This window comes from Corvus moneduloides, chromosome 5 (assembly GCF_009650955.1).
Source record: "Corvus moneduloides isolate bCorMon1 chromosome 5, bCorMon1.pri, whole genome shotgun sequence".
NCBI classification, from domain to species: domain Eukaryota; kingdom Metazoa; phylum Chordata; class Aves; order Passeriformes; family Corvidae; genus Corvus; species Corvus moneduloides.
In genome coordinates, this window is record NC_045480.1 from 12,209,503 (window position 1) to 12,222,211 (window position 12,709).

Sequence of the window (12,709 nt, forward strand, 5' to 3'; positions counted from 1 at the left end):
GCAGCTGCTGTGCTTTCAGCAAACAAATTGTGTTAGTTAAAGAGTATTGTGGGAAATCCCACAAGGATTTAAAAAAGCTTCTAGGTGAACATTGGCTATGTGATACAATAAATTTAGTGCAGGTTTTCTTGAAGTGATATATTTGGAAATGAAGAACTGTAATGTCTGTTGGATTTTAAATCATAATGGATATGTGCAACCTAGTGAACAGCTTCCTTAGAAGCCTTTGGGCTGTGCTGAAACAAAAAGAATGAACCCAGCAATGTGACCTTTAGATGGTAGGCAGAGAGTGGTAATTAGGACACCACCACATAAATGCTGATGTCCACAGCATTTGTCCTCTATAGGCCTACCTTTCAACAAAGGAAATCTGTGCCAGAAGTAAAAGTTCAAAGTATACATCTTCCCATTTTAACCCCTTAAAGGACTTCTAAATTACACATTACTAATATGTTTTAGAGAGGAAATGTATAAGAACTGCCATATTGGTAAAAGAAAAATCTTGGATGTGTGTATGTATATATTTAAATATTGATATATCTTTATATATATAAATATATATATAAATTATTGCTGTGTAGATAAGGACTATAAGCCAGCTTTTGCATGGCTTCTTCAATATATTTTATCAGTAACGTGCACTTCTGCTGATGGTTGCACTTTCCTTGCCTTTACTGTTCCATTGTGCCTAATAAATATGGATACTTTGATGTAGTAGCATGCATATGTTAGTTCCCTTTTCTAGCATATCTTTGCTGGCTCAAGCAGCAGCTTATTTCATCTGCAACTTTATTTACTGGGAGGTGCTTATTTAAATACACAGTAAAAAAATGGCTGGTGTAAAGCTAAATGTGGATATAAATATATAAATCCAGTGTGGGAAAACCAAAGGAAGAAAAACCCAAAAAACAAAGTTGAAACCAGACAAAGAATTTTTTCTTTATATTTCTGTTCAGTATTTAAGTTAGAGGTAGTAAGTAAGTGCCCAATTTTTTGACCAACCTGGTCTAGTGAAAGGTATCCCTGCTCTTGACAGGAGGGTTAGACCAAGATGATCTTTCAAGTCCCTTCCAACCCAAAGTGCTCTATGATTTTATGGTTATTTTATGCTTTTCATTAAAGATGGTATTATAAAGAAGGTGAAAAATAAATTATTTTTCAGAAATAATGTCCAGAAAACAGATCAGGTTATCACCTGTATAGTATTGCAGATAATTTTATTTGACATAAACCGTCTTAACTGAATTGTAAATAAAAAATACTTGGTACAGTGTGTTTGGTATTGCAAAGAATTTCACTTGATATTTTGTAACATAATGTTAGAATATTAATATTAAAATTAGCTTGCTATGGAGGAAAGAGGTTTGAAGCAAATTTCTCTTGGAACTCAACTTACTTTAAAAGGGGAGTTCACTTTGCACAGGTCTGGAAATGACAAAACAGCTCTGGGCTGCAGTTAGGGATGCTGGATTTGAACTTCATGAGCTGGCAAAGTAAAAGAAGCTGAGCTCTGTTAATGCAGTCAGTGCAGCAAGGATTTTAAGCTCAGCCTATGTCACAATAATGAGAACACCCTTGTGGGAAATTAGAAGCAGGTTTGTGTCTGTTTCTGGCCTCCATACTGGTGTTGGTTCACCACAACACTGGTGTTCTTGAAAGGTGGGTATTTTGCGCATTTGTATGAAAAGGTCTCTGAAGTGCTGAAGGAAGTGTAACAAATGCAGGAACCCCCACCCCACCAGGGTATGTCCTGTATGCACAAAGCCCCTCAGGCTGCCTCCTACCCGTGTCACCCCTGTGGAACATGGATGTTTTACTGGGAGATTGCACATTCCAGCGCAAGTTCTTCCTGACCCTGTGAACACCAGTGTAATGCTTTGGTGTGGTTGCTGTATCTGAGGCTCAGACCAGGGTGTTATGCATCCCGAAAGTGAACTTTTCCTGCCAAATCTGTAGCCATTTCTGGCTATGTCAGTTAATGACAGCATCCTGTTTTGGTGTACAGCATATGTATTGCTGTGTGTATGTGAATTTTTATATATATATATACAGGAGAAAAATGTGTGAGGAGAGGAAGGAAAAAGTATTTCAGACACCAGGCTTTCGGAGGTGCATTTCTACTTTTAATTTACTTAGTGGAACAAGGTTAGTTTCTCTAATGTATCTTGAGAAGGCCTTGGCAGCCATATTTTGAGGACACTCAGATTTTCACAGCTGGTATTTTCAGCTCTTGCTGGGGAGGCTAGAAGCAGAATTTGGTTATGTAATAGTGAAGGCAAAGCTCTGTCAAAATACAGCTCAGTGGATTCCTGTCTGTCTGTTCATTAATGACCAAAATTGCTCCAATGTATTTTTCCCAATTCTGGTTGTCGATGTTTACTCCTCAAGAGAGCTCAGTGACTTTATATACTGGCAAGGCAATGTCTGCAGGCAGGGCCACTCACCTAGCCTTTGTTAAATCCAGCTGATGCCAGTGGAAGAGTTAGTCAAGGTCTTGGGCACGCAGCCTTTTAATTGGGTCTGAAATACAGGAGACCCACCTTCAAATGCCAGCTTATACTGAGCTAAGAAGACCTGTTCTGACTTTAATTAGATACATGTCAGCCAGAACATCTCTAGAAGAAAATGTATTTAGTACTCATGGCATACAAAAATATTAATGATCAGGATAGGAAGAAGTGGTGAGGTATTGTCTCCAATAGGAAAAAGAGAGTTCATTCTCTGTGAAATCAGAGAATGGCAGAGGAGATGGGGCAGAGGAACAGTATAATCTCGTATATTAAAAGAAACATATATTGAATTTGCAGGCTTGGTATCAATAGTCTTGGGCTTTCCTTTTGACATGTGAGGTGTGGCTTTGGTGCTGCTAGTGGAAAATTAATTATGTTGAAGAACCGAGAATGTCAAAAGCCTTTGCTCTTTCTGTGCATAGGAGTAACTGGATGGTTAGTGTTCAGTCTTAGAGACTGAAAAATCTGTGGTAGATAAATTGCACTTACAAACATATATTGGTTGCCTATTTTAAGAAATCACACTATCGCTTTGCATCTCTGAGTATCTAAATACTTCTTGACTGGAAAATGCATTTTCAGTAACAGCTGCAAAATTATGGATGTTGTGAAGTGTGCCATTATCAGACATGAAATCCTCACAGCAAAGACCTCTGAGGAATTCAGCTGGGTAAATAACTGGACTGGAATTAACAGAGAGCTAGCATTTAGCAGCCATCATGCTTACACATTACAGCACTCCCTTACAGTGCTCTTGGCAAAATGGCTGGAGAAGGATGTCACTTCATAGCTGGGTAATTGTTCTATAAAGGCAAGTACATGGAGAGCATTTGAGTTGATTTTTTTTCCTCCCATCCCCCATTACTATGATTTTAATTGGAAGCAGCTCTTTGTTCATGTAAAACTAGCATGAGGTCCTTTACTGAAAGATAGTGATGTCTTTGTATCAAACAGTGCCTGTTTCAAGCTGTTACACTTTTTTAATTGAACTGGCTGAGGTATCTGGGAGAACGAAACTTTTACCATCTCCTTCTGTGTTTTACCATCTCCTCCTGCGAATCACTTAACATGCTGTCTCTGAACAGAAAAATATCCCATTTATGAGTAGGTGGAATAATAGGCTATCTGGATTCTGATACTTATTAAATACTAAGTCTTTGTCAGAATCTGCAAGAGAGCACTGAGAAGCACGGAATTTGAAGCTTGTGTCATTTTTATTATCATTCTGAAATCTTTATTGTGCGCACAGCAACTTGTGTGCCTCATAGAGAAAGTGTTGGCATTTGTAACTTTGCTGTTAGAACTGAAGCATTTACTACTAATAGGCTCCAAACCTAAGGTCACTGGGGTTGCTCAGTTTGTGCCTTAGCAGAGCTAATAGACGCCGTGGGGCTGGGAGTGCAGGTTTCCTGCTGACGCTGAGCTGCTGCTGACATCGAGCGCAAGGCTGGGCTGCCTCGAGTCCTTTCCACAGTTTGTTGCTGAGTCACTGGGTGACCTTGTGTAAACCTCTTCCCTTGGCATGTGCTGCCTGCAAAGGAGGAGCACCAGCAATGACCTGCGCAGTTATTCTTGGGTGAGGAGTTCAGTGAAGCTGCAGATTCAATGTAAATGATTCGTTTTGTTTCTTGCTTTATTAATCTTATGATAGGCAGTGCGTATTGATAATAAAAAGGAAGATGGGGATATATGTGTTAAGGGACAGAGAGGAGAGAGCTGGGACAGAGGGTTGATAACATGTCTGAAGACAGGATGTCAAATGACCTTATCTTTGGCTACCTGATTTCAGAGTATGTGCTAGTTGACCCTGCAACACTGATTCAAAATTAAGAGGGCTGTGTTTAGAAAGCAAAAAGAGTAATAGGAAAAGCCACTGGTAAAATCTAAAAATAAAATTTCTCCCAGCTTAATGTTACTTCTAACTTTTGATATGGCTTCTTGTATGCATACATGTCTGTTCTTAGGAATATACATATAGAAATAGAGATAGGAGCATCATGGTGGGCTGTCTCTGTAATGGATCTTTGAGATCTCCCCCCTCTTGACAGATAATTTTATGCTGTTCAGACAGAATATATTTTAGATTTATAGATACTTGATCTGTTTATATACTGATCTGCCTTTTTTTGAACTAATTTCCCACAAATTATTGAGTTGAAAGTGTTTGTAAACAGAGCAGCCCCTAAAGCCAGGGGTTTGTCTAAAATGAATGAAAAAAATTAAAGGAAAGACTGTTTGATCCTGTAAGATTTTGTAACATTGTAAAGCAAAAGCTTATACTTTTCCAGTTTTTCACATGATACCAAATTCCAGCTGGCAAAGATCCTTGGCACAGCACTTGGCTTTCATTTGGGTTGAAATTTTAAATCTACTAATTTAAAATCTTCCCTTACTGAAAAACATACTTTAAGATTTCTGATAGCTCTAAGGATCTGGCTTATAAAGGGAAGGCTTATATATTGGTAGGCTTAAAGGACATAATTGCACATGGATAGCTTTCCCCCCAGTTGCTGCTTCATCCTGGTCATTACTTATTGAGAAAGTTTTTGTATAACTATTACACATAAGCACAGTGTAACACAGAGAATATAGATTTGCCTAATTCTGCATGCAAAGGCTACCCTATCCTGCAGTTTGCACACCGTATTTGTCACATAAAATCTAGTAAACAGTCTAACTAACTTTTAAATGTGTTTTACGGTTTCAAATCAAAGGTACAAGCAAGTCGCAACTCACGGTCTTCTGAAACACATGCTCAAGAATTCCTATTGCCTCCTACTTCAGAGAAAAAGAGAAAGAATAGGAAGATTTTTCTTTGCATTTACAATCCAATTAAAACAGCAAGGTGTCAGGAATGATATCAGTTCCTCTGAAAGCACTGTTTCAGTCATTGGTAGGCCCTCCATCTGGGAATTGTGGCATAGCAGTCTGCAGCAAGGCAGAAAGAACAACACGGAAAGAAATTTGAATTGTTGACCTAATTTTGGTAGTCCGCCGTTGCTGCTGACGGAAGTTGAAATGATCCCAAAGGGTTCCCTATTATGGGGCTGCCAAAACAGAAAGATGTAACGTAAAGGAGGCAGGAAAGTGAGTGATTGCTTTTTTATCTGTCATTGGTTCTAGTATCGAAATAAAGGTTCTGTGTTTTGTCCACCAAAGATGTATTTTGCAATAAAAACAAGAGATGAAAGCAGATCAGGAAAGTTTTCATCAGTATTCCCTGATAGCAATGAAAGAAGTATTTGTAGACAAGAACTCTCTGCTTATCATGTCTTTGATTTCTGCTATATTAATTTCAAAGGTGATATTAAAAATAAGAATTAAGAGAAAGTTTCTGAAGTCCTTACATGCTCTTTAAGTTTGTTCACTACATGAAAATGGAGATGGTGGTTGCACATTTTGCAAAGTGTGTGTTGCTCAGGATATATAGAATGGTCTATAAAAAGGTCATGCCACAGTATTTTCCTGCTGACAAGTCTTTGTGTTGAAAGGGCCTGATCCGTACTATTTCTTCCTTGGGCCACGATGCATTCACATTGAAGCCTCCCTTTAGATTTTCTTTGCTTTCAGGGAACTGTTTTAAATACCTCTTTTTTTCTTCTTCTTATATATTTTTTTCTCCTTCTTTTTTCTTTTGTCCCAATCTGCTTTTGGTGCAGCCACAGCAGAAGGCAGCACATTTCTGGTTGTACTACTGTGTATTAGGCAGAGACTGAATGGGTAAAGGAAGAGAGCAAGTGTAGTATATTGTTGCTGGCATGTTCTGGCTGTTGAAATGTTAGGTCTCATTCATGAAGGGCTGCATCTGTGCCATGGTTATTCATGTGTAAATAAAGTTTTTGCTCTATTGGAAATCCCAGGTAATCTGGTACCAAAGTAAGTATCAGAGTCTTAGAAATAAAAGAGCAGGGGCAAGAAGGGGAAGATGCAGTCTCCTTGCATGTATTTTGGATGCCTGACAAATGGATCTCTTACTGAACAGTTGTAAATCAAACTATTATGGATAGAAAGCTTTAGAGTAGAATACAAGGCATCATAATAAAATGTCCTAGGGTTTTTTTAAAGAAATATGCCTTTTTAATCTTTTTGAACATTTGGTTGTACAAATGAACCCCTTCCCTTCCTCATCTAGCTCTCAATTAGAATAACTTCTGACAAAAAGCCAGCGGTAATGTACATATTCCCATTACAAAGCATTTGCCAACCAAAATTTCTAGCAACTACTGCAGAGAACTCACAGATGTGTTCATCACTGTTTTCCCAAAGAAATTGCCTTTTATTTGGGTCAGTCTTGTTTTATGCTTAGTCATTTTAAAGCCAAAAAGCATTGTTTTCAAAAAGTCTTTAAAACGTGGATCAGCTGTGTAAGGACATAGGGAGAGCTTCCAAAACATTCAGGGAAACTGTTTTTCTATTACCGTATGCCAGTGATGGGATTGCTCTTTTTTCTGCTCTGAGGATTACAGTTAGACCCTGCCTGTTCCTATTTGAGGTGTGCAGGACAGAAGGAAGGTTTAGTACCACTCTTCTACAGAACAAGGTGTTCTTTTGAGATCCCCACCTCACCCCTTTAGTCCACAGAGCCTGCATATGTGGACTGTACACAACGTTACCCCAGTTGTCAGAGGAATTGTCCTCAGCTGTTCTTCTTTCTAAGAAGAAATCTGAAATACCTGTCCACCTTAGTAGTTATTTTTTAAACCTTCTGTAAGTAATGCACTCTGTTTAAGAGTTGAAATGGACTGAGATGTCCCATGTGAACAGATCTGGCTAAAATCTCTGAGAACCTGAGTGCTTTGCCCATTTTGGGAATCTGAAGGAAAGGATGGAGGCTGGCATCAGTGTTTTACTCTCTTACCTTTAAACTTACCTTGCTCTCAAGATGCGATGCTACCTGACATGATGGAGGTAAAAGTGTGAGAAACAGAACTTTCACTAAAAATTCCATGTATTGCAGTTTGTGATTAAAAATCTGAACAATCAATCTTGAATACTTTCCAGCCTTTCCTAGCTATTTGGGAAATGTTGACAAGTGTTGCAAGTCATTGCCATGTAAACAGAGAAAACCATTCATTTTTATAACACTGTATTTTGCCTGGAGAGCCATGATATGATAAATAACATAACTGAATCAACTTTCTTTATTTAGCATGTGCTGCCATAACTACAGGATATGAACATGTTGGTGACTTCATTGCACTGAGTGAAATTACTAATGTATCAAATGTCAGCTCATCTGTCAAGTTATTTCTATCATAGTTTTGGTTCTTGGAGGTTTTTTTGGTGTGTGTGGTATATTCTGAATTCTGAATGAATTTGAACAGCTGTAGTTTATGCTCTATTTGTTTGTATATGAACAGATACATTTCCACAGTAATAGCTTCCCCTCTTTATCCTTCCTCTCCAGCATTAGAAATAGATTTAGCTTAGCAGTTACTGGAAATGAGAAATTAAGTATCCAATTATTTTAAGTTATTTTTGTATTACCATAGCTTTTAAGAAGCTATAGGAAGATTACTGAAGGATTATTAGGTTGTAGTTTTCCAGGGGTTGCTGGTAATTCGTTGTGAATAGCACTCTAACAACTCGTACTGACTGGCATAATTAAATGTTTCAAATTTGCCCCAGTTTTTGCAAGATTTATTGCTAATTAATCTTCTTTTTTAATCTCACTGGTATGTTACGCTACTGAAACATCCACTTTCAGAAGTAGATATTGTCATGTTACTATACTACTTCTTTTTATATGCTCTTATTACTGTAACACACAGGTTCTAGATCTCTGTTTCATTCTTCTCTCTGAACTTTTGTAAACACTGTTCTTATGTAGTGTGGCCAGCTTGCCAAAAGTATTATTAAGATAGTTTTTATTTCCAAATTTACTAGAGAATTCAAGTAAAACTATTAATCTTAACTACAAGCTTTTTAGGATCTAATAACTTACCCTTTAGAAGAATTGGTATTGCAGAATTAGTAGCTATGCTAAAGGATAAGTACATTATTCAATGTAGACAAATTACCCAGATAAATTTTGAATTTGGAGCTGTACTTTTTTGTCCTTTTTTTTTTTCCTTTTGATTCTTGTGGGCATTGGTTTGTTTTGTTATAATCTTATTGGCCTGATTGCTGTCTTCACTTACCTTTTACAAGTAAATTCTTGCTTTGTCTTTGATGTTTTTACATTGCATAATATGGGGAAACCTTCTCTTTCTCTTTTATTCAAATGTATTCAGATTGCTAGCTGAAGGCCAGAAGAGAGCAGCAAAATGTTTTATGTGGAATAACAACGTTGGAATATTTAAGAATAGGGCAGCTCAAAAAGGATTAAGCTAGGTTGAAGTGAGACATATCTGACATCATAAAAAATAGAGGTTCTTGGCCTGAGGAGGTTTGTTACTATATAAATAAATTGAATTCCTCTTTTCCAGTGTTTTGTGCTACTTAAATATGCTGACTAAGCTGTTTCAGCACTTTGATCTGCCATGATCTGGCCCTAGCTGTACTTTCATCCTTTTCAGAAGTATTTCTCACAGCAGTGAATTTAGCCCTAAGGAAATGAGTATGCAGATTTCCTTTCTCCATTAAATACTACCTAGATGCCTGTCTTTATTGAACAAATAAACTAGTAAATTCCCTGAGGGTTTAGGTTTTAAGCCACTAACAACACAATTCACTGCGTCACCTTAAAGAAACCCCTGGAGAGAATTACAGTATTTGCCAGCAAGGAAAATGGTTTAGAAGTTACGTTTTTGGGACTGGTTCTGTTGGATGCAATCCTGATGTATTTTATGTGAAATACAGTTTTTTGTGAAGATTTGAACATTGTACATGATAGTAGTTATATCCATCATGTTTCAGTGCTGTTCATATGTGCTATTCTGTCTGGCTTCCAGCTCTCTTGCCCAAAAGGCAGAGAGTTTGACCTGTTCTGTCCTCTGCTTTGGAGACCCCCGCATGGCCATGTCTGCTTAAGATAGTGCTGAAATCTGTTTGCCTTGTTCGATTCACTTGTCCTCAATCTCTAACACAAAGGGTATACCCTGAAAAGATTTAGTACTGAGGAGACTTTACTCTCTTTTCACTCTGCAGTGTAAATAAAGGTGTTTAGAGACTCTAGGAAAATGGAGGTAGATGATACTCATTAAAGAACTTGAATTTCTTCCAGTCATTAAGCTTTCAGAGTGATATTTTCCATCAAGATAGCTCCATAATGATAATTTTATTTCTGTAAATTTTTCTGTGCATGGGAAATACCAATTCAAATTAACATGCAGTGAACATCAACAAAAATACAAATGCTTTTGTTGTTTCCCCTTGTGATCAAAATACACTGAAATATTATAAAGAAATATGAAGTAAGACAATATCAAGGCCTTGTCCATTGTCTTTTGATTGTTTGTTTTCAGAGAGGAAATTGTGATCATTGCCTTCAAGAACAGAATTCAGGTTTTCTGAAATTCAGTCTTGTCCTCCTTTCAATATGACGCATGATAACTTCCTTATGTAGGTATATTTTTGGTATTTATAAAGATTCACAGCATTGGCCAATCCATATGTGAAAATTTGTAGGTGGCCACCATGACAGTTTAGGCCTGTATCCCAAAACCCAGTAACTTGTGTTGAAATGGAACACAAATTTAGTGATAGCTAAGCAGAGTTAACAGTCTGGATTGACCTCATCTGATTGCCAAGGAGCTTAGCAGCTTCCATCCTGCTTTCACTGAGAACCATCCAGCAAAGGCCACCATTTCGTATGCGTTCTTTATGGAAAGAAGATGCCACAGTTGCAATTTCGTATGATACCTTATTCTGTTGCATTTTGTTACCCTGTGTAAATATATTTCCGTTGCATTGCTACCGTCAAAGCTGTTAATCAAATCTGGTTTGTATTAAATCTCTTCTCTTTTGTTTACCAGATGATGTCACTAATACTGCTCAGGAAGCCCTCCTTGCTGATGGCAATGAGAACGTGCCAGCAGGACTAGGAGTTGTGGTGCGGAAAGTCCCAGAACAAACACAGCTCGTGTCTTAGCTACCAGTGCTGCTCATTGTTCATCTCTTTAAATTAAAATCAAACACAACTGCCTCAGAAACCTGTGGACAAGAGAAAGGTACTGTGCATTGCCAGCATGTTGGTTGGGTAGGAAGAGAATGACTCTGCCATAAAGATATGATGCTATCACTTTATTAGAGACAATATCATTTGAAGCTTCAAGTTTGAAAGTCTTTTTGTACTGTGAGACACTTTTAAACCCAACCAGATCTTGCAATAAAAAAAATACCAAATCTATATGAAGCTTTTGTCTTTTTGTGAGGTGCTTTGGTTCTCTTTACAGAGATGCTTTCTGGATTCACTGAACAGATTCTTGGTAAAAACATTTCCTTACTTGGTGTTTTCTTCCTTAATTTTTTAAGTTTTTCCATCCCCCCAGTGGCATCTAAGATGTGCAGTACAGAAGGATGCTTAGAGTCTTATATTTATCATATGCTTGCTAGCTTGACCACTGTGTTACCTCAGTTGTATCTGTCACCATTAATAAAGAAGAAGGGCTTTAGTTACTTTGGTCTGAGTCAAGAGAGCTAAGCTCCTTTGACAGACTTTTCCAACCTTCTGTTGACTTTTATGTGTTTATAATATGCACGTCTGGGTATTCAGCAGGGAGTTATATGTGTTGTGCATAAACCCCAACACAATATTTTGTTTGCTTCAAGGATCATCTTGAAATTACTTGTTTCCTCCTATTAGAGAAGTATGGTAAGGATGACAGTTTAACACAGTGCCTAATTTTTTGGTTTTTTATCTTGTGGTAGTCCTGCAGTGATGACAGAGTTATTAGGATTAGAAATATTAGGAAATAGTAAACCCCCACTGTGTGTAACTGTCCTTTCTGCAGAAAAATGCCATTGGTCCCTAGAAAAGACATTTTTATCTAGAAAGATGTTGAGAATATAATCAAGGTTTGCCAGAAAACTTTAGTACAGAAAGAAAAGCAAAGCAGCCATAACCCAGGAAATATCCTTTCCCAATGGCTATTTTGTAGTTTGCATATTGAAATTGTTGTATCTTTGCTACTCACAAACTTTTCTTGATTATAAATATACCTTGTTATATTTAGTATAGTGCACAGTGAACACTTCCTTCTCAGTTTGGAATAGAAAAGTATGACACTAGATAAGGCAAATGCTATGGGAAGTGACAGATGTAGAATGCATGATGATTAATGAAAAAGTCACAAAGAAGGAAAGAATAAAATAAAAAAAACGCAAGATACAGAATAAGTCTTAGGGCCCATCTGTTTTCTATGACACTCAAATACAGCTACTAGTTCATTGTAGTATCTTTGATTTCAACACTTCAGTGAATTTCACTGTAGTATAGTCATCATAAAGCAACATATAAAAAGTGAAGAAGTATGTCTAAAACAACTTAATGTTTGTTAATATACTTAGCTTTTACTATAGGGAATAATTACTCTAATTTGTAATTTCTAATTTGTAAGTGAATTTGTTTTGGGGGCAACAGATAAACTGATGTGACTCCTAAATTCTCTCTTCTGTACCTGGGAGGGTACTTCATCCCTTACTTCTGAGTGGGTTTAACACTTTATGGTAAATGCATGAGGAGCTTCAGTCATAGATGTATCTAAAAAAATTATCTCCATATCTACTTAATAATACCAGAAAGTAAATGATGCTGATTTTGAAAATAATTAAAATGCTGAACTCTAAACCCATCTGATGAGTATTGTAACTTGGCTTTCTGTGAAGGTGAATGTATTTTAATTTTTAAATTTTGAAAGATTGCTATTTAACGATTATTTTCCCCGTTGTCCTTTAGACTGTTCTGTTGCTGTACGTCCAAACAGTTGAACATGGACTAAAAATTTGATTTGGACTTAATAGTTTGTTTAGCTGACTCTGCATAATAAAAATGAAGTGTTCCAAACATGAGTCTTCCACAGCCGATGTATTTTGGAAAGTGATTATTTCATGTGCAAATTATCTAAATCTATCCGAATAGTTGGAACTAGCTTATGAGAATTTGAACAGTGGGTTTTCATCTTCTGGATTGCTTATGCACATTTGCCCAATGCTACAGGAAAAAATTCTGCCTGTCTGGTTCCTGTTTCTCTTATTTGATCAGTCATATTTCTTGCATATCAATGTCTTGTTATTTGTCTGGACTGTTCCTGATCTCT

General features: G+C 37.1%; 1 protein-coding gene across 10 annotated transcripts in view; it reads left to right on the top strand.

The window, feature by feature from the left end:
- JAKMIP1 (janus kinase and microtubule interacting protein 1) overlaps positions 1–12,709 on the top strand; it is a 147,212-nt gene that overhangs the window by 39,502 nt on the left and 95,001 nt on the right. For 8 of the 10 annotated variants that reach the window (XM_032110300.1, XM_032110307.1, XM_032110302.1 and 5 more), the window contains one exon: positions 10,427–10,621. The exons of 1 other annotated variant lie outside the window; for it this stretch is intronic. The gene's annotated coding sequence lies outside the window, so the exon portion shown is untranslated. Of the gene's footprint in view, positions 1–9,916; positions 10,014–10,426; positions 10,622–12,709 lie in introns of all 10 variants that reach the window. One more of the 10 variants, XM_032110301.1, reaches the window with a different exon arrangement.